Here is a 22,273-nt window from a genome sequence, read left to right as displayed (position 1 = left end):
GCCAGACCAACCCTATACAGCCACCTCTAAACTTCTCTTACAGGGAGATAAATAAATGTTCAACCCATTTATAGCACTGGTGAGTTTTTCTCCATCCTGTGCAGCCCAGCTTAATGATTACTGATAAATAAAGCTCAACAATAATATAAATAAAACTATGGCTTGCAAACCAAATGAAGCCCACCACCTGTTTTGTAGAGCCCATGAGCTAATAGTGCTTTTTGGGGATAATTATTTGCAATCAATTTGATGATAGGGAATAGTTAACGCTAATCCTTACCCCCCCCAAAAGAATTCCATGTTTCTCATTAGTAGATCTGTATTAAAAAAAAAAGTTACACATGTTTTATTATCAATATATTTTGAATTTTGTCAATAAAAACTTCGTGACAATCTTTTTTTGTTGTTATCTAAGTACTTACATACTGTCCTCAATTTTGCCTTTTGACTCACAAAACCTAAAATATTTACTGTCTGGCTTTTTTATTTTATTAGCATTTATTTGATGCTAAATTTACTCCTAGGCCATAGGCTTTTGTTTCTTCAGTTTCTTCTGGGATATCTTTTTCTTCTGTGCAACCTCCTCTTCTGGGTTAGGAACAATCTGCTCTTTTTCAGCGAGGATCATCTCAATGTGGCAGGGATCATCTCAATGTAGGGGTTAACCCGGCCACGAACTCTGTAAGTTCTACGCAGCATCTTGGGAGCTTTGCTCACCTGGATGTGCTCAATGACTGACCAGAGAATCTACATCTAAACCCTTAAGTCCAGCATTACTCTCTGCATTTTTAAGCATCTGCAGCAAAAATTCAGCACTCTTTCTGGGCAACTGACTCTGCGTGCAGGCCCACTGTTTGGCCCAGGCACACTTATCAACTAACTCCACCATTGTAACGATGGAATGGCACACACTGCTTCTATAAAGTGACATCCTTCAGATACTTGGTGGCTTTTTGGATATACATACACTTGATGGCCTTGGCAGTTTCATGAGTGTTTTTAAAGTGAACACGAAGATTTGAACCTCTTGATTTGTATGATTTTGTCGGGTTTTCTGGGTCAAGAGCAAACCATTTTCAGAGGTCACCTCAGGCTGCTTATGGGAAGACCTGTCCGGCTCTTTATAGAAAACATTTGTTGACCTATGATGTACAGAAGTCCAAAATACACTACTGGTCATATAGAAAATAAATGACAGCTATTATTGTAATTAAATCTCCAAAGGAGTCTGACCTGAGGTTGCTCAATTATTTGTTCATTTTTGTGAGATATAATCCTACAGAAAAGTATGGCTTAATCTTTTGTTAACTTGAATAGATAAAAAAAAGCCTTCCAGAGTCAACCTCACCCTTCCTTAGCACCTCCACTTTCTTTCCTACTTCTTGGTCACCAGGCAATAAAAATAAACAGGAGAACAGAACAAAGACACTTACAATGTATTATTTTCCAGGCCTCCCTCCCCATTCCATCTGTCACAGATATATTTTTAAGGCCAACAACAACAAAAGTTGGGTTGGGGGGACCAAATGGATAAGACAAAGGGAAAAGACAAGACTAATTGCATTTAGATTTCTCTGGGATGTTTTGGGAACTGGGCCTATTATCCACCCTATATTTCTCTACCTAATTCCAGATTTGACATGTGTAAATTGCCAATTTGGTACAAATTAATGGAACCCTAGGCAAAGCCACACATATGATTCTACCATTTACCACATGGTAGCAATGCTTCACCCATGATTGAACTGAACTTGGGATCTAGGAAGAGTCTCTCATATATGTAACACCAAGAGTCATGGAAGGATGAAGTCTAAACTTCCTTGACAAAAGAATAATTACATGGCTGAGTTGAAGCAGCAGCTCTCAGCCTTTTAGAGCAATGGTACCAAGTTTCTGGTTCACCACCATGTCATTCTGCTAGCTCCTTCCTTCACCCTCTGCCCCTAACCTTCAATTGGGGACCATCTAATCCATAAAATGGTTTGGGGTGTTCCAAAAATGAGGCCTGGGATTATGAAAAGGGGTGTGGGATTAGTTCAGTGGAGGTCCCTGATGGAGAAAGAAAAGAACATCTGTGGCCCATCATGTCTTTAAGGCAGTCAAGAAAGAAAGGGCTGACTTGGCACTGGCAGTGGGGGCGTCAGTAAATGAATGAGACGGCACTGAGTAGGATGCTGGGAGGTGGAATTGTGTCTCTAGCTGGGTGTTGACGCCTTCAAAATTACCACATCCAGTCCCAGCCCACTGGAAGACAGGCCAAGGAAAGTATTCTGGAAAGTGTGGTGGTTGAAAAGATTTCAACACATCAAGGAAATGTAGGCTTGGCCAATGGCTTAGGAGGGGGCTGGGTAAGCCAGGGAAGAATACCAGTTTCTTTAAATCAGACATGATCTTTGGTTATGAGAAGATCCTCATACTGCAGAGCATCTGAAGCAGGCATTTGGGGCAGGGTTGGGGGAGAGTTCTTGATTAAAAGTATTATGAATTGTCTCAGCATTATATATTTCCCTCCAAAGATATGTATTAAAATGTCCAAATAGCATTCTTTGTAATAGCCTCTAACTAAAGAGTAACCAAAAGCCCATGAACAATCGCATGGATAAATTGTGATCTATTTAATAACGGAACACCATACAACAAATAAATGATCTACAACTATATATGACAAAATGATTAAACCACACAAACAGAATATTGAATGAAAGAAGCTAGATACAAAACAGTACATATTGCATGATTCCACTTATGTAAAGTAGAACAGCAAAGTCTATGATGCCCGAAGTAAGGATAGTGGTTAGTACTAAGAGGATGGGTGCGGAAGGGGCTTCTGGAGCGCTGTGACATTTTATTCTCAATCTGCATGTTGGTAACATAGGTGTGTTTAGTTTATAAAATTTCACTGAGCTAAACACCTATGATATGTTTACTTAGCTATATGTAAATTATACTTCAGTAAAAAGATTTTAAAAATATAATGTGGCCTTTAAGAGATCAGAAACATTGTTTGCTAGTTCTGAAAAGGAGCCCTGGATATTCTTGGAGTAGCACAGACCTTATTACTTCATTTGACTATAAGGTTCAGAGAGAAGGCATATAATAGTGGTAGGAGCAGTAGCAATAGTAAAAATACATAATTACACTAGTTAACTAATATTTAATTAGTGTTCACCTGTGCTGAGCATGTAAAAATATTATCTCACTTAATCTTTATACTAATAAAAGCATATGAAGTATGTATAACTATATCCCATTTTATATTTAAGGAAACTGAGGTTCTGAGGGGTAAAGAAATGGGCCCTGACTCCTGATTTAAGCATTCTTCTTGCTTCCCCATGCAAGCAGGGTGGGGTTGGGGAGTTCTTAGGAAATCGAGAACTTGACCCAGGTCTCCTGACTCTTGAATCAATGTGCCCCTATGTGGTTGGTTCAAAACTAGTACCCCAAAGATATATCCAGATCCTAAGTCCTGGAACCTGTGAATATTACCTTATTTGGGAAAAAAGTCCTTGCAAATATAATTAAGGATTTTGAAATGAGAAGATTATCCTGGTTTATCCGGGTGAGTCCTAAGTGTCATCGTAAGTGTCCTCATCAGACAAAAGCAGAAGGAGCTTTGAGATATGCGCAAAGAAGACAATGTGAAGATGGAGGTAGATATCGGAGTGATGTGGCCACAAACCAAGAAACATCAAGGATTGCTGGCAGCCACCAGAAACTCGAAGAGGCAAGGAAGGGATTCTCTCCCAGAGCATCTGAAGGGAATATAGTCCTGCCAACACCTTGGTTCTCAAACTTTCAGCCTCCAGAACTGTGAGAGAATAAATTTCTGTTGCTTTAAGCCGCCAGGTTTATGGCAATTTGGTACAGCAGCTACAGGAAATTAATATATTCTCCATTATCTAAACATTGTATAGCAACATCTAAAGAATGTTCTATGAGGTGGCAAAAGGTGTCTCTGAATAGTGTCCTGGGATTAAACCGCGTTGGGAAATAATGTCTGACAGAATTCTTCTCAGGACCTTAATTTAATATGTGCATTGTGCCTTATGTATCTTTGAGACAGGGATACAGCAATATGGAATTTCCCAAACTTAACTGGAAGCTACACAGAACATCCCTACGAAGCGCCACAGTATGCCATACTGAGAACGCTGATGAGACCCTTGAGGGAACAAAGGCCTAAAAATGTAAAGGTTATTACTTTATTTTTTCATGATTGTTTTGATTGTTTTTGTAAAGCCCTCGACACACAACATAGGTGTTAGTAGGTCAAGAGTTGAAAGGACAATCTCCATGGGCCCTTCCAAATCTAACAATCTCTAATTTTTTATGTTCAAAACCAAAGATGGTTCTTGCTGCTCGTAGACATCACTAATCAATCACAGCGCTGTCTCCTGAGCTCTGAAAGGGCCCCCTAATCCTTAACTAGAGCTCCAGGCAAATAAAACTTCTACACTATTCATGTCCTAGTAACTTGATGAAGAGTCCAAATAAATAAACCATGGCTTGTGGGTTTTCAGAAAAGCTTGTATTATTCTCTTCCTGCTCAGAGAAGTATATCCTCATCCTCATAAATATCTGTTGATTTTTTCTCCCCATTTCTAGAACGTACAATTCTTTGCTCTGCTTTTTAAATGAGTACTCCAGCAATGATATTGGGTGAGGGCCTTTGGGAGCAGGAAGGGGAGAAAGTTGGGGCATTATACATCCAATCTAGACTTTTATCTCTGGTCAGGATTTTCTCCAACAGATCAAAATGTATACATGTATACTGCCCTCTGAGTCCAAAGCCATTCATGGGAGTTGTGGTTGATCAAAAATCTTTGCATCCCAAGTCAATTCCCAGAGCAGCAGCTGCATCTGATCAGACTTCCTCAGCAGGAGAGTTCAGAAGCTGTGGGTCTTCAAAGAAAACCATTAGCTGGGGGCGCAATTATTAAAAGGTGATGAATCCCTAATGCCTCACTCCTACCGCAATCACACCCTCCTTCAAGAGGTTTACAGACCTCCACAAGGGGTAACCTCATTTTACGATTAAAAAAACAAAAACAAAAAACACGAGACTCGGCAACATTAAGTACATGACTTAGTGAGGTCAAAAAGCACATTCGTCTTTTTATCCCCTAGGAAGGAAGAGGGAGATGAGAAAAGGAGAAGAGTGAGTATAATAAATATTTACAAATTTTCATTAACTCACAATTTTCTTGCAATTGTTGTCAGACACTGAGCTAGGTAATGGCCATTGAACTCAGTAAGCCCCTTTAGATGGAAGGTACTGTGCACTGAACACACAATCTGAACAGCACAGCCCCTGTCCTTAAGGGGCTAGAGGGAGAGGCAGACAGTTACCATACTAGAAACAAATATTTTGGATCTTGAGAGTTGCTTTGGACACAAATGAGTAGGTAATATGGCAAAGAAAAAGGTGGTGTGTGTGTGTGACAGGGGGGATGTCGAAGCAAAGGCAGGTAGGAAGTCCTCTTGGCAGGATGATGTGTAAGCTAAGGCTTCAATGATCAGAAGCTGCCAGCCAGGCCGAGCATTCAAGATGAAGAGCATACCAATCAAAGAACAGCAAGTACAAAGGCCGAAAGGCAGGCAGGAACCTGGGGTGTTGAAGGGCTGGTGTGGCTGGAGCATAGGGCCTAGTGTTTGGGGGAGGGAGATGTGCTTGCAGAGGTAGGCAAGGACCAGAGCTTGTCAAGGTGGTGGTTGGTGAGGATCTCACAGCTCACAGTAATTTGGATGTTGTTCTTATTGCAACAGGAAGCTGTTAAACAGGCAAGTGGTATGGTCTGATTTAAGTTTTAGAAACACTAGGAATTTGGGAAGGTTATTAAATTACCAATGTGAAAAATGATGGTCACATGTAATAATGTTGTGCCTGTGGAGATAGTGAGCAGTGATCCCGTTTGGGATATATATATATTTTCTATCATATTTTTTTAACTGAGGTGTAATTTATGTGCAGCAGAATGTGTATATGATGTGTGGAGTTTGATCGATTTTGACAAATGTCTATACTCGGGAAACTTACACTCTATCAAGACAGAAAAGCATTTCAGCACTATGAGTTACCTCAAGCCCCTTTCCAGCCAGTCTTCCCTCTTCCTCCCCCACACCAAATTTGAGATATATTTTTGAGGTTGAGCTGAAAGGACTTCCTCTCTGGATTGGACATGGGAGTGTGTGGAAAATAGAAAGATCAAAGATGCCAAAAGTTAACTTGAGCAACTGGGCGGCTGCAGGCACCGTTTGCTGACCTGGTAAAGGTACCAGAAGAGGAATAAATTAAGAGTTGTGCTGTGACACATTAAGTTCGAGAAGCCTGTTTAACATCTAATAAAGACACTGAGAAGAGAGTTGTGTATGTAAGTCTGGAGCTTGGGAGAGAAATTCAGGCTGAAGATATAAATCCCGTAGTCATTGCAGAAAGTCATGGACTGGGTGATGTCAGCAAGGGAGCAAATAAAGCTGAAATGGAGAAGAACGAGGAGAGAATGGACAAGAGCAGTCCAGGAGAAAGAGCAGCAAAGGTGACTGAGGTCAGAGTTAAGATGTGGCAAGTGGGATATACAGATACCTACAAAAGAAAGAAGAAAGCCTCAAGAAGTAGGGAACATTCAGACAAATGCTCCTGAAAGGTGGAAGGTGATCTCTACGTCTTTGATTTAACTTTCTCTAAAACTCTGTAGGGTAGATACCATTATAATGCTCATTTTACAGATAAGAAAATGGTTCAAAGACGTAAGTGACTTATCCGAAGACAGACTAAAATAAGTAGGAGAACCAACATTTTGAAGCCTAGTAGCTTCCCCGAAGTGTGTTCTGCAGCAAGTTAACAGGTGAGGCTGCAAAGTGGTTCGGGTCGCGGGTCGCGTTAGCATGGAAAATGCAAAGTCAAATGCAAAGTCAGGTTTCTCTGCTCTAGGGCTAGAAGCCTCTAATACACAAGCATGAAGTGTAATTTCTTAAAAGGGAGAGGCAAGATATTACATTTCCAAATATACAAGGAACCATTTTTTGCTTTCTTGTTTGGAAGAGCAATTCGCCAAGCAGGTGCTCCCTAGAACACAGTATGGGAACCATTAATAGAAGGCAACATGATCACGTCTTGAAAATGTGTTTGAACAAAGTCCAAAGTGCTTCCACAGACATTATGTCACTTGTACTCAAAGGAGAAAGGGTTGACATGAGCATTCCATTTTACAGATAATGGAGGCAAAGCTCATGAGGTTAAGTGGTTTGTTCTGTACCACAATCCTGCAGCAATTAAGCCAGATAAATCAGCACTGGTCCGTGTGCCCAGGGGCAAGACAAATCAGGTCAGACCAAGAAGGAATTAAGCAAGAGGCCTAAATGAGACTCCTTCTCATCTCTGCCTCTCTTCTCACAACATACCCTCTGCATTTGCTTTCTGCAGGAATTAACCATAGTGGGAGCGGTTTATGCAGGAAATAGAGGGAAAAGAGGGGAATGCAGGTGGAGTCAGTCATAGGCATTAGGAAGAGGCTTCAACCTTCTTAGGCATGTGGTCTGAGAAGGGTCTTGTGGGGGACTCTGTGGGGAGGGTCTGGATAGGAAGAAAGGAAGTGGCATTGGGAACTGTGAAAGGGCCACCTGAAGGGCACAGAGCTGCTTTAAAGATTCCAAAAGCTAAGGGAATTAAAAGCACTTCACAAAGAAATCAGTCTCAGCTTGAGTTGTCTCGGTTCAGCAGATGGAGAACTCAAGGCAAATTAGCTGGACACTCCTCATATATTAACACCAATGCCCACACCTCCATCCAGTCTTCCTAAATTCTGCCACAGTGTAACGTATCAAAGGGTCTCATGGGCTGCTGCCGCCTCCTGAACACCAACATCCTAGAGAGGGGGCCGTCAGCAAAGAGAGTTAGGTGAGGGATCGGTAGGTCCAAATTGTAAAGAGAAGACCCCCCAACTACCAAGAGCAGAAGAAGCTTGAGCACATGGACTCTGGAGTTGGACAGTCACAGGTTCAGGTCCCCTGCGTGCTCACTTATAGGTGTGTGACCTAGGGAGTTTACTAACCTCTTCTGAGCCTACCCTTCATCATCTATGAAAGAGAGATCATAATAGCATCTATTCCACAGGATTACTGCAAGGATTTTAAATGACAATGAACAAAAAGCAAAGTTTGTCTCAAGACAGAGTCCAAGGTCTCATCTGGGGTACTTCTTAAACTGCAGATTTCTTATCACAGACTTACTGAAACAGACTCTGAAGGATATTCTTATGCACAGGGAGGTCTAAGAAAGACTGACTGATATGACATTTAGTCTGTGCTTGACAAAAACTCAGTAAGTTAACAGCTATCATTCTGTTTATTACTATTATAATTTATAATATGCAAGTATGAGACCTCTTCTCCAGGCTTAAGAGCCCAGTGGTCAAAATTAGAATTTATCAGAAATCCAAATCAATAGATATTTACTCACCCTCAGAAGCCTGAACAGAACCTTGATCACTGGAAAAATTAAATTAAAATCAGTGACTAAATAGAACAGCCTATGTAAATGCACAGTAATCTGCAAATATTCCCAAGAAATCAAGTAGTCACAGTTTTTCTTTTCTTTTTCTTTCATTTTTCCTTTTCTTTTTCTTTCTCTTTCTTTTTTTTTTTTAAAGAAAAAGGAGTATGAAGCAAACTTTCAAAGCTGTGATAAGCAATATGATGTATATACTCCCTGTGGACTGGCATCCAGCCTGGGAAGGTGTACTGTGAGCAGGGAGACCCTCATGCTGGGTATAATGATTTCTATACACAGGCTGGCTGGTAAAAGTCAACTGTGAAGCAATTCTCAAAGGCCTCTAGGCTAAATTTACAGAGAAATCCTTCAAGAGTTTTCCCAGACATTGAATCCCACAGTACCTGTGTCTGTCTGTCCCCTCTGCCACCTCTACATCTGCCATCCTTCTGGAAGATGTCCAGATACAATCTTTGCAAAAACGAGTCTTCCTCTGCTTGTCACACAGAGCAGCAGGATGAGAAAAAAGAAGGTCACCAAAAAAACTGCATGGTAATCAAATGCTATGTATCCTGAAAAAGAATCCCTTGCCATTTAGATTTTGAGAAAATAAAAAATAGCAAAGAAATTTTTTTGGAACATTACATTTAAAATCTCACTACAATTTCCATAAAGTTTCATTATATTCAAAAAAGATTACCATTCTGTGTTCTGGTAGCTAAAAAAAAAAAAAAAAATTATTCTCTCTGCTTCCTCTCATTGATATCAGAATATCATACTGAGTTTATATTTACCCAGAGCTCTCCTATTTGATTATACAGCTAGGAAGTACTTAATGAGACTGGGTACCTTTCAGGAAAGATTAAGAAAAATCGCTTGGGGAGCACAGCATCTCTAAGATTTGGTTTTCCAAATTATTAAAAACTGCAGATCTCTGTAAGTACAGCTACACAAAGCAGCTCACTGCATCCCTAGCTTGTTCCTTAGAGTCTTTTAATTGTCCGTTCACCACATTGTTGATACACTTTGGGGTAAACGTAACCCAGAACTACTTTGCGTTCTCTGCAAACGGCTCTACAAAGACCATAAATGTCACCAACAAATTGGGGAGCACTAGTTCAAACCTTTGCATTTCTCATTCCTCGAGACATCTGTGTCCCTAAGGATAACAATCCAGGCTTAAAAGAAATCTTGGGAAAAGGAGCCAAGAGCTTTTCCTGCTGAGGCTAGTGGGAGGAGGCCAATAGGGAAGTGGGCTCGATAAAACTGTCTCAAAAATAATTTCCATCTTAAAAAGCTCATGAAGGGAACGGGAGAGTTATTTCAGTTTCTTAAATGGAAGCCTGAAAATAAAAAATAAAAGGCTTGTTGATGGAGAACCTTGAAAGCCTGAGAGAGACTGAGGGTATCACTGCAAAAAGATTGCCTAGTAACAGAGCTTTCTTGTATTACACCCAAAGCTGTGTACCATCTGAGGCTGATTCAGGAAAATACTCAAATCTCCTGGTAATTTCCTGCAGACAGGACGTTTAATCATCTCCAAGCCTCCACCGCAAAAGAAAAAAACAACCCTAAACCAAATGATTCACACTCTTAAAACGAATCTGCCTTCAGAACAAGAACGGTTTTCTGCTCTTGAAAAGCAGCCACGATTTGTTATTCTAACAAAGTGTTCCTTTCCTCCAAACAGAAATAAAAGTTGCTCAAGGAGGGCTTGTACTGATTTCTGTTCTGCATTTCTTAAAACTTCCATCCAGTCAACAGTTTCTCCTGGCAGGTTCTCAGAAATCCAGGGGGAGCTGGGCAGTCAGTGACTAAGAACACAAGATCATTTTTATAAGCCTCCCTCCCCCTTACTTTGGCCCCATGGGAAGATGTTTTATTGTAGGAGGAACAGAATTAGCTGTACATATAAATTCTTCACTGCTGGGCTCACTTGACACCTTTATCTGAATTGCCCAATGGCTAGGAAGATTTGGCAGTTGATGATTTGAACAAGAAAGGCCCAAGTCCTCCCCAAGTGGTATTTGTTCTGTCTGTACATAAGGGACACGTCCATCTCCCTATCACTCAACTAGTTGCACAGATAAAAACATCTGTTTGCCGAAAGCAGGGCACCCAAAGTACACAAATGATTCACACCACCTAAACAAGTATAAATAAAGGCCACTAAAAGCCAAAATAATTTAATATGGGTGGAAATAGAATCTGGCAATCCATGCATCAGACTTTGCTCCAATTTTGGAAGGTATTTCTTCTGCCTGCCTCATCTTTTAAAAAAAACAAGAAACAAACAAACAAAAAACCCCCAAAAAACTCTGACCCTCTGCATTAGGTTCTCAGCTTCTAGCTTAGGTACACACAAGTGAACAGACTGGGGAGAGAGAGGGAGGAAGCTGAAACTGCATCTTTTAAATACCCCCTCCCAACCCCTATGGAATATTTTGGTATTAAAATTTCCCAGCATACAGCTGCCCAGACACCCCAGATTTACATGATCCCAGTCTTCACCAAATCTTGACTCTCCCAGCAGCTAAGCCAGTACATTTGGAAACCTGGGAAAGCAAGGTTCCGATGAACTACCCCCCCACCCCAACAGCCTTCTCATCCTACCAACTCCCTTAAATAGAGCTAGGAAGGGCAAGAGAGGGGAGGTCTCTCCTCCACCTCCACTCCTACTTGGGAGAGAATAAACCGTCAAATACAGAGTTGCTTAATTACAGAAATCCACCGAAGAGAAAAGAAATGCATTTGGAAAGATCTAGGGAGATAAACAATTAGGAGTGTGGGAAGAAGTAAATAATTTTTTTTAAGTAGACCCTCCTGAAGGCATTAAAATAATTTTGAAAGTGTAAGGTTAATAATAAGTAGGTGATTAGAAACACATTTTAAACTTTGAGGGAAATGAATTGAAAAAGAATAAAGGCTGTTTAGAAAGCAAGCTCTGGGAAGTTTCAATGTTTCCCCTGAAGAAGTCTTATTACAATAACAACAGTATCCCCTCCTCACGATTATATCATTATTACTATTACTGGTTAATAAAGTGGCTGCGCAAAAGCTGGCAGACACTCAGACCGAAAATGATCCTAGGTCGTTCTCCCCAGAGCTCACAATTTTCTAGTCTCTGTGGCCAAGTTGCATCTCTCCTATAGGTTAGTTTCCCAGTTCAAGGCCCCCTTTTCCCTGGGAAAGTCGTGAAAACTAGGAGCAAATGCGTCCCAGCGCCCCGCTCCGTGCAGCCGGGCCATGGGGGCCACTTACCCGGCTCAGCCTTGCATTGCTCGCAGCTGTGGCGCCTCTGCCGTCAGGGAACTTAGAGGGAGCCGGGAAGGGACAGCGGGTGCGGCAGCGGCTAAGAAGCCCAGCGGGGTGTCTGCCGCCAACTGCCCAAAGCCAGAGGGGGCCCTGCAGGGGCTCCGTGCAAGGGAGGTAACATTCCCGGGCGGTGGCAGCTGCTCCCTGCACAGCCTCGATCCAGAAAAATCTCAGGTCCTGGTGGGAGAAGCTACAAGCTCTCCAGACTGCCTCTCGGCTGCTTAAAGGGACGCCTCCCCACCTACCGCTCCGCTTATTGGTGAAAATTCAGAGCCACAAGCCAATCCTATGCCTGTTCCCAAATTGAGATTTCAATCAAGGGAGCTACTGCTTTAAAATTAGAAAGGGCTGGTGGGGGTGGGGGACGGGGGTTGTTTAGCCATCTTTCAGAAGTAGAAGGACACAGGGTCTCCCTGGCCCTTGCCCACAGGGGTCCTGAGACCCGGCAGTGGCTGAAGAGCAAGATGATACTGTGCAGAGCACATGAGGAAGACAGGGGAGATGCTGGACCCTTGGCCTTCATCCCTCCCGTCCATCTCCACACAACTCACTCATCCTTCAAGGCCCATCCAATACAGCACACATATTGGAGACTCTCTGTTCCTGGGAAGAGTCCCCAAGCTATGTGCTTCTAAATCTCCCCATTATTCCTCCCTTCTAGATACTCATCATACTTTCGCTTTTTGCATTATCTGTCTCTCCCTTTACACTGTAAATTCCATCAGAGCAGGAATGTTTTCATCAATCATTACTCTGTACCATTTTCAGCCTGGATTGTGAACTCTCAGTAAACATTGGTTGAATGAATGAATGAATGAATGAATGAACGAACGAAGAAATGAATAATGAAATACATCCTATGTTGGCTGTGACAATACCAATTTTAATTAAAAGGCAGTATTCAAGAGGACAGGTGTTGATTTCAGACAAGACTGTGTTCAGATATGGCCTCCTCCTCTTACTAGTTATATAACCTATGCCTCAGTTTCCCTGTCTGTAGAGCATGATTGTGAAATCTCCCATCTCACAGGGTTGTTGTAAAGATTGCATTAGCTCATGTCTGGACTAGAGGAGGTCCTTAGTCAATAGCTATAGACTGCTGAACGGTCAATAGCTGTCGTTATTATTGAAATCTATATTTGCTGGAGGTTGAGACTGGTCTAAGTGCTAGTTTCGCTTCTTAGTGAGCACATAGTCATTCATGAAACAGATATGAATTAAGTGTCAACTCAGTGCCAGGCTCCAATGAAGGATAAATTCCTTAACCCCAAGAAACTCACAGTGGGAGTGGGGTGTGTGTTAGTCGGGATTTTCCAGAGAAACAGAGCCAATAGAATATATACAGACATTTGTTATAGGATTTGACTGACATGGTTTTGGAGGTGGAGAAGTTCCATGGTCTGCAGTCTATAAACTGGAGAACCAAGAAAGCTAGTGGTAAAATTGAGTCCAAGTGCAAAGGCCTGAGAATTGGTGGCAAATGATATAAATGCAAGTCTCAGTCCCAAAGCCTGAAAATCAGGAGTGCCAATGTCCAGAGCAGGAAAATATGGATGCCTCAGCACAAGCAGAGAGAGCAAACTGACCCATTCTCTGCCTTCTTGTCCTATTCAGGCCCTCCACAGATTGGATAATGCCCACACAGGTTGGTGATTTTCTTTAGGAAATCTGATTCAAATGGTAATCTGTTTCAAAGACATCCTCTAGAAAATAATGTTTACCAGCCCTCTAGGCATCCCTTAGACCAGTCAAGTTGACACATAAAATTAATCATTACAGGGTTGGGGAGAAGAGAGAGAGACAAATAAAGAGAATTATGTTAAAGGATACTCAAGCAAAGACATATGTACAGGAATGTGTGTTGTAGGATAGTTTATAATTTCAAAATAACTGAAAACAATGATCCAATAAAATAGGGAAAATGGTTAAATAAATTATGGTACATCCATTTCAAGGCATACTATACAGTCATGAAAAAAGAAAGAGGTAGACCTCCGTGCACTAATAAACAATGAACTTCAAAATACATTGCTAAGGATAGTGCTGAAGGTAAAATATATCCATGCTTACACAAATAAATCTTCATGTATTATGTAGATATATGTATGCTGTATATCTATAAAATGCTTCTAGAACTATGCCTAAGAAAATGATAAAGGTTATCATATTTGGCAAGGTGGTTTGAGAACTAGGCAGTCTAAAATGGGAAGGAGACTAATATTTCATCATATATCCTTGAGTATTATTTGGATATTTCACCATGAGTTTGTAATAAACTAGTTCTGGCAAAATGGCAAATGATGACAGACTGAAAATTCCAATCCTTCAAACACCTAGATATGGAAGAAAAAATATTAAAAAATTTCTTTTAAGTGCTTAGCTGACTCACCATAAAGAAAGGAAAATTCCCGAGTGGTAGAAATAAAGAAGTAACTGAAAACAAGAATGGTAAGCATGCCAACTCATGCTGTGGCTATGAGGTAGAAGGGGGAAGGTGGCTGGCAGCAGGGGAAAAGTTTGTTTGTCTTGGTTTCCTAGGGCATAGGGTTTTAATGCCCATGTAGGAGAGAAGACAAGGCTTTGGGATGAAGAGAAGCAGGAAGTTGTTGAGACCTTCTCAGAAAGCCAAGAATACTCACTGAGGGCTGCACTCCCAGTGAACAAATAGATTAGAAAAAATGTCAACCATCCCAACATAACTTGTCTGTCTCTACCTGAATTCTGAGTGGGAGAGAAAAGTTTAGCTGAGAAAGAGAAACTCTAGGCTTATGCTTTCCTTGAGAGTGGAGTACTAATAGCAAAAGTCAGAATCAGGAAGCTCTACCTGAAAAATTAATATAGAAATTAGTCCAATGCTTTTCATGATATGCCAAGAAGCAAGTGAAAAATGACCTTGAAGATCCAGTCCCATAACAAGAGCTACAGCTGGGCATGCAAAGCATGAGCTCCCAATAATATATTAATAATGCCCAGGAAGCTGACAAGTCACAAGTCAACAAGTATGAGGATCCGAGGGCTCAAGAGTTAGAGGTCATAAAACAACATTCTGAAAAAGAACATGAAATAAAGTTTAAAATGATTAAAAATGTTAAAGCTAGAATTAAAATCCTAAAAAAGAATGACATGATGCCTATCTCTCCCCATAGATTCATTAAAATTAAAAACTCAATGGATAAGTTAAACCGAAGGTTACTGCTGAAGGGAGAAATATGGATCTCAGAACATTACAGAAAATAAAGCACAAAGGGATAAAGAGTTGAAAAATAAGAAAAGGATTAATAGAGATGTAAGATGGAATGTGAAGGCCCAACACATGTCTAACAGGAGTCCCATTAGGAAAGAGTAGAGAAATTGAGGAGTAGTGTAATGGCTGAGAATTTTCTAGAATTTGAGGAGTAGTGTAATGGCTGAGAATTTTCTAGAATTTATAAAACTCACAAATCCTCATTCAAGAAGCACAAGGCATCTCAAGGAGGATAAATAAACATAAGAACATCTGCATGTATTAATTATTCACAAACATAGAGTTAATAAGAAAGCGGAGCCAGGAAAAATGAAATAGTTTAATAAAACAATGACAGAGGTAAGTAGAAGGCACTTAGTGAAATAGGAGAAAGGCAACTCTCCATTCCACATTTAGAGCTGCACTATATTTCTCTAAATCTTTCATCCCCAAATACAACGAATTCTGAACTATATAGTAGGTTCTTGAAGGCCTAGCTTTACCTTATATATGGTGTTTATTTACCAAGGCAAAAAGGCAGAGCTCTTCCAGGAAAAATTTATTCATCGAGCCATAAAAAAAAAGAAAAGAAAAGAAAAGAAAAAAGGCAGGAAAATTAAAGGAAAAGAAAAAAATTCCTTCTTTTAGAATCTTACTCTGGTGGTGAAGGCAGCAGATAAACAGCCCATCATAGTATGGACAGTGTCATAATAAGGAAGTATAAATTGCTATGAAGAACATCTAAATCAACCTTGAAGGAAAGGTTGTACCATAGGGAAGACTTCCAGAGGAGGCAACATCTGCACTGAGAGAGCTGGTACTTTTAGGGTTAGACCCAACTTTAAATGTCAGTACTGCCACTTATTATCTCGTGACTTTGGCCAAGTTATGCAACTTCTCTAAGCTTCATTCAGCTCATCTGTAAAATGGAATTCATATCACTAGTCTTGGGGTTGTTTTGAAGTTTAGGGATTTTATATATATATGTATATATATATGCGTGTGTATATATATGTATATATACAGACACATACATACATACACACACGCACTTAAATATATATTAACTATAGTAAATAAATTATGGTATATATAAAGCATTTAGCAGAATGCCTGGCCTACAAACTAAATAGATGACTACTGTTGTTATTAAATGAAGTACAGTGCTTTGGTGGAAAAAAAATGCCTTCTGTTTTAGAAGGTGATTTTCTTCTAAAAGCTGAACAAGACAAAGGCTTCAGCCTGCTTTCATGCAACTATCTTGAGGAATACTCAGTATCCATCCTCAAAAAGACACATTATCATGCTATCAAAATATAAAGAGTTATCAGATCTGGTCCTTTTCACAAAGGAACTTAAAATATAGTCTCCCCAAAATAACTAAGGAAGGCTGCATATGTTAAGTGTCAAATATGTGATTATCTTCAGTGTTAAATCCCAAAACTGTGACAAAATTCCTATCTATATCATTATACCTTCAGCTTTCCAAACACATATCAAGAGTCAAGCAGAGGAAGGAATAGATAGATGGACCCTCCTCAGTATTACTCAACAGGTTTGTGAATGACTGAGACAATGGATGGGGAAGAAATCTGTAAAGTCCAACCAATGATTCCAAGTTGCTGGGCTCTCCCAATGCTTGAGGACAAGAACACAAAGCAATCTAGCCAATCTGCAGGAATGGCCTGAATTAAAGTAAATGAAATTCAATAATGGCAAGGGTTGTGCTTGCCCTCTGGAAGAAGCACTGAACTGTGCAGTCTCAGAGAAGAAAAAATTGGCCAAGAACATGCCTTCCACTCATTCCTTCATGTACCGTGTAACAAACATTTATCTAATGTCTACTATGAAAAAGGATTTGCCTTATAAGCTGGATAAACATGAAAAAACATGAATAATCACAATGCCGGCCTTAAAGCAGCATAAAATTTAGTGACTTAAAATTCTTTTCACTTGAAACTACCCATGCCCTCCAACGTTCTTCCTTCTACTATACAGTGGTGATTTAATCTATATAAGCCATCTTACGTTTGCACTAAAGATTAAACACTGTCATGTTGCAGAATGACAAATAGATTTCATCTCTTAGGCTAACATTGATTAGTAGTGGTTTCCTGGAATGCTGACTTGACAAGAAGTCTGAGGCTACATTATGGCAGTAAAGCATGCTGTGATTGATTAGTGATGTCTGTCATGTGGATGGATGAGGAGTGACAGACAGGTCTACTGCTGTAAATTTGACATCTCCCATCTAGTCCAACCCCCTCATACCACAGATAAGAAAACAGAACAGATCTTTTTTACTTTCTGTGGCATTTCCAATTCAGCAACTCCAACAGGGCAACCGAGGAGAACCTCTATATCTGAAATGTTGCTGAGAGAGAAAAAAAATCTATAGCTTGGAATATTTCTGATGAGCTTTTAAGATATGCACACAAATCCTTCAGCAGCCTTTGTATTCTACAGCGAACTGGCTAAATGGAGAAAGCTACAGACTTTGATCTCCCGTTTAGTGTGACCTTCCCCCATCCCCTAGACACACAGAAGATTTTATTAAACATATATAATTTGAGTATGCTTGAGGATTTACAATGCGTAGGTGACAGAAATGTCTACAAAGTGAATATATTTCAGAAATATAAAATGAATAAATTCGGAAAACAGCAATTAACATGTTACTTAAGAAAGGACAAAGATTTTTACCATTTTGTTCTATTAAACGGCACAGATATCATCAGCCAAAGAAAGGAAAAGAAAAGCCCTTATTTATTTTCATACAGATACTTTATATCCTGGAGACTCTGTAACATTAACTAAGGCGATAGGGTCTGTCCCCGTTAAGCATTTCCACACCCAGTCTATCAGTGCTCACAACCATCACCCAGCCAATTCGGGCTCATTTGCTGCACAGGACAGAATGGTATAAATGGACAACAGATAAGCAGGAAGCCCAACCCCAAACTGATTCAGATACAAAGAACACAATGTAGCATTTGACTAATATGCCAGCTCTTCTGTCATGCCAACTGCAAAGTAAATTTTATGGAAAACTAACTCCTTGAGAAATAGGTCTAATTAATTCAGTTACATAAGCTCCAAAGAAATATTAAGGAGAAGGGACGGGAGAGAGAGAGAAAAAGGAAAAGAGAATATGAAAATGAGAATGAGGAGAAGAACAAGGAGGGTGAGAAAGAGGGATGAAGGGAAGAAATAGGATGTTCTGGAGACCGCTAGGTTTACATTGAGGCCCCAAAATGTTCTGAGTTAAGATGACAGGAAGCCTATTTATATTTCATTCAAATATACTGTTGATAGGTTTGGGTTACAAAAATTAAAAGATGACCCACCACAAGCAACTCTTTAATGTATAAATTAGTTGGATTACTTTTTTCCTCTACGACACACTCATGTGCAAACCACCTTCCGGATTTCTACCAAATATGCTTTCAGTAAATATCATGTTCATGATTTGTCATACTGAATATGCCTTGTATTATTAGCCTGATATTGTTATTTACAATGAATAAACAAATCGTAGTACATTCATACAATGGAATACTACCCAGCAATTAAAAGGAACAAATATGTGTAACAATATGAGTGAATCTCAAATATATTATGCCAAATGAAAGAAACCAGGCTGAAAAGGCTACATATTATATAATTCCATTACATGACATTCCGGAAAGGCAAAATTATAGAAACGACAGGCAGGTCAGTAGTTGCCAAGGTCAGAGATGGAAAGTGGGACTGAGGAGCATGAAAAAAATTTGGAAGGTGATAGAACTGGTCTTTATCTTTTTGGGGGAGTGGTTACATGACTGAATGTATTTATAAAAACTCATGAAGGTGTACACAAACCTAAGAGTGAATTTTGCTGTATGAAAATATAAAAAGCAAAACGACAACATAAAAAAAACACGGAAGTTAAAACCAACTGTAGTACTTTGGCTTTTCTAATTCCTGTCTTAAATCCTTTCCTGTTGTCTTGTTTTTGTAAAGACGTTTAATAAGTTATTTAAAAAATCATCACTTAGGTAGGAATCATTGCCTGCCAGGGGCTATGACCATGAAGTTGCTCTTTCTTGAAAAGATAATCAAGTTTTAGAGAAGTGGCAACTCTATCTAGCCCCCAAATGAGATCTTCTCCTGATGTACTTAAAAAGTTTAGAAGACTGAAAAGATAATTTTTTAAAACTATGTATAACTCCATGTTGGTTAATGAACTGACTCTGTATCACCCAAAACCATTTAACATTTTTGAAACAGTGTTATGGACCAGAAGGCCCATGAGAGAAGGGACTGCATCTGTCTTCTTCTTCACAGCCATCTTCAGTACCTAACATAGCAAGCGCTTGATACATAGTCTCAAAATGAGTGAAATAAACTTTGTCTCACATTCTACCCTTCCAGGAGAGAAAATCCCTGAGGCAGCTCAGTTCATCACCAGACAGCTGGATCCTGGATTAAGTTCTTCCTTACAGGGAGCTAGCAGCCAACACGCCACCAATATGGATCACAGCCAACCCTTCTGCTCAACAGCCTTCAAAAACTTGAGTCTTGTCTTCCGTCAACCTACTTTTATTAACCATTCCTCATGAGACATGGTTTCAATCCCTTTTACATGCCAGCCACTCAAAATGAACAAGGAATTATTGTCGGTGCTGTTAAGTGAGATATGATCATGTAAGAAAACATCCATGTTTTTTAAAGAAACATGTTTAAGAACATGATGTCTGAGATTAGATTTAAAATACTTAAGAAGAAAAAAAATAGGAATGAAGAGAGAGAAGGAAGGCGGGAAGAAAGGAAGAAGGGAAGGAAAGAGAAAATTTAAGCAAAAAAAAAAAAGATAAAACATATATAACAAAATTTTGATAATGTTCAATCTCTTATATAGAGATTATTGAACTATTTTTTCTACTTTTGAGTATGTTTGAAAATGTTCCTAATAATGAACAACTTTTAAGAATGATTTGACCAGGGCAGGGTAGAGTTTATGCCCTTCTTGTTCCTGACACAGTGATTTTAATGTTATATTAATTCAATTCACATTGAGCTGGTGACCAAAACCCAGTTAAGTTTAGGGATATTTTTCTTTTCCTCCATACATCTTTCACTAGACTATCCCTACTTTATACCTGGGAAATTGGGTTTCTGGCTCCAAGTACAATTCTGTTCATTTCTTTATTTTTTAAATTCAGCCTATTATCTATCTCTGTGCAGAAATTGGGGATCCTCAATCTGCTTCCTTATGCCATGTAGCGTCTAGTCTATTAGTTTCCAAATGCCAGACTATGTCTACATAAGAACCACTTGAGATTTTGTCAATTCTGCCGATTCTTGTGCCCCAACCATGGAAATTCAAACTCATTATGTTTGGGATAGTGCCCAGAACTTGTATTTTTAAAGCTTTCTTAAAATCAAACTAATATATTCATTATTTCTCCATTATATCATCAAGTAAGTTTTTAAAAATGACGAATGATACCTAAAGATTGTGTAGAATCTCTTAATTACATTTGGGAGAGGGAGGAAAGGAGTGAAAATACTTATATTACCTCAGATTGGCTACTTCCAAGTTGAAAAGATAAATTTTGCAGTTCGTGGGGGAAACTGATGACTCTCAAGCTCTTAAGAGCATTTCTAGACAAGGAAATTTAGATGAATATGAGATGTAGGTATGAGCATTTTACTTTTCTGGGCTTAAATCTTGGCATCTCTTTTCTTGGTAGTTATGGAGATAATTTTTGGTCCTATATTTTCAGGCATATTACTTTGGAGGGATATGTCACATCCAGCCATGCTTAGCTGCATCCATTGGTTTTCTTGGGAAGTTCGCTAGTCAGGCATTTGAAAAACAGGAAGCATTATGTAATTTTCTCCTGTTCTGCTTTTACATGAACTCTTTGATCCTTGCAACAGCCCTCTGAAGTAGGGACTATGACAATCCCCACATTTCAGAGGAAGAAACCAAGGCACAAAAAAATTAAGTAACCTGCCTCTACTAACACAGCTTATAAGTTGCAGGGATGGGAATCAAACCCAGGGAGTACCGTTTCCAGATCCCTGAGACTCACCCTCTCACATGTACTGATCACTCTGGCCAATATGTAGATCAACTGCTGGATGCTAGTATGACAGACATTCAGAAGAAAGACAGACAGGAAACTGTGAACTGATCATAATTTACTTTTAGGAACTTTTCATACACTCATATGTTTATCCATCCACTGGTCCACTTTACACTTACTATATATGAGGCATTAAGGTAATAAGCTTTGGGGACACAGATTTAAAAACTACAGTAAACACTCAGAAGAAACAGTCTAGTGGGAGAGACAAAACTATGTTAAACATCTATACATAAAACAATGCACTGAGTGATGTAGCTTAGGTATGAAGAGTGCTTGGGAACAGTGGAGTGAGTAAACTGGTTTCCAGCTACTGGGCTTGGAGTTTAGTCTCCTAGTTAGGAGATTTGATTTGGGAGGTTTCCAAAAGGAAGATTTTTATTAGCGTTGTCCATTAAATATCCTACCTTCCTCTGGAGGGGCAACAGGCAAATTTCAAAAGTTCACTTTCCTCTAAGAAAATGATGAGCACAAGTAAAGGAGTACATAGAAACTATTAACTAAAATAAGTTATATCCAAAGGCACCACTTACCCCTACTGATCAGACTGTTTGCTCTTCACAATGAATTAAAAATTCAAAATAACTGAACACTTAAAAAAAATCTATTTGTAATACAAAGATTTCACCATCAGATTCCTTTCCAGGATGGATTCTAGAATTAGAGCTCCTGAGACCTGAATTTATCCGCCACCCTATGTGTAGTTTCTTTTCATTTTGTCATTATCAGCAGGTCAATTAATGTGACTCTGATAACTACAATGCCCAGGGTTGATTTGTCTCAGAATTATCCATGCTGAAGAACAAACAATTATGGAAAAAAATGGAAGCCTGAACTTGTAATCAATGGACTCATAGCTTTCCTGGGTGGCATAAAAATCATCAGGCTGTAAAAAGCCGATCTTCACTCTGGCCTCATTTAACTCTTCTAATAAGTTGTGCCAATAAAACCAAAAAGAGGACCATAAGTTACCAAGCCAAGGAAGGATTCGCATTTGGTAAATGTATACTATGAGGGCTGGAATATAAGTGTTTCTAGAAAATTATTACTCATAGCAACTAACTCTCTAGATGAGGGTGGTGAATGTTTTCTAGCTATGTTACCACCCAAGTC

At 39.6% G+C, this 22,273-nt stretch overlaps 1 protein-coding gene across 4 annotated transcripts in view; it reads right to left on the bottom strand.

Annotated features, from left to right (window-relative positions):
* The window catches only part of PRICKLE2 (prickle planar cell polarity protein 2), a 150,502-nt gene extending 138,613 nt beyond the window's left edge, over positions 1 to 11,889 (bottom strand). For 2 of the 4 annotated variants that reach the window (XM_039875753.1, XM_039875757.1), the window contains exon 1: positions 11,750 to 11,889. The gene's annotated coding sequence lies outside the window, so the exon portion shown is untranslated. The remainder of the gene's footprint in view (positions 1 to 11,749) is intronic. The other 2 variants (XM_039875754.1, XM_039875755.1) reach the window with 2 other exon arrangements.
* Between the last annotated feature and the right edge of the window lie 10,384 nt (positions 11,890 to 22,273).

Source organism: Pteropus medius, unplaced genomic scaffold (assembly GCF_902729225.1).
Source record: "Pteropus medius unplaced genomic scaffold, Ma_sr-lr_union100, whole genome shotgun sequence".
Taxonomy (NCBI): Eukaryota; Metazoa; Chordata; class Mammalia; order Chiroptera; family Pteropodidae; genus Pteropus; species Pteropus medius.
This window is presented reverse-complemented; position numbering and strand designations above follow the sequence as displayed.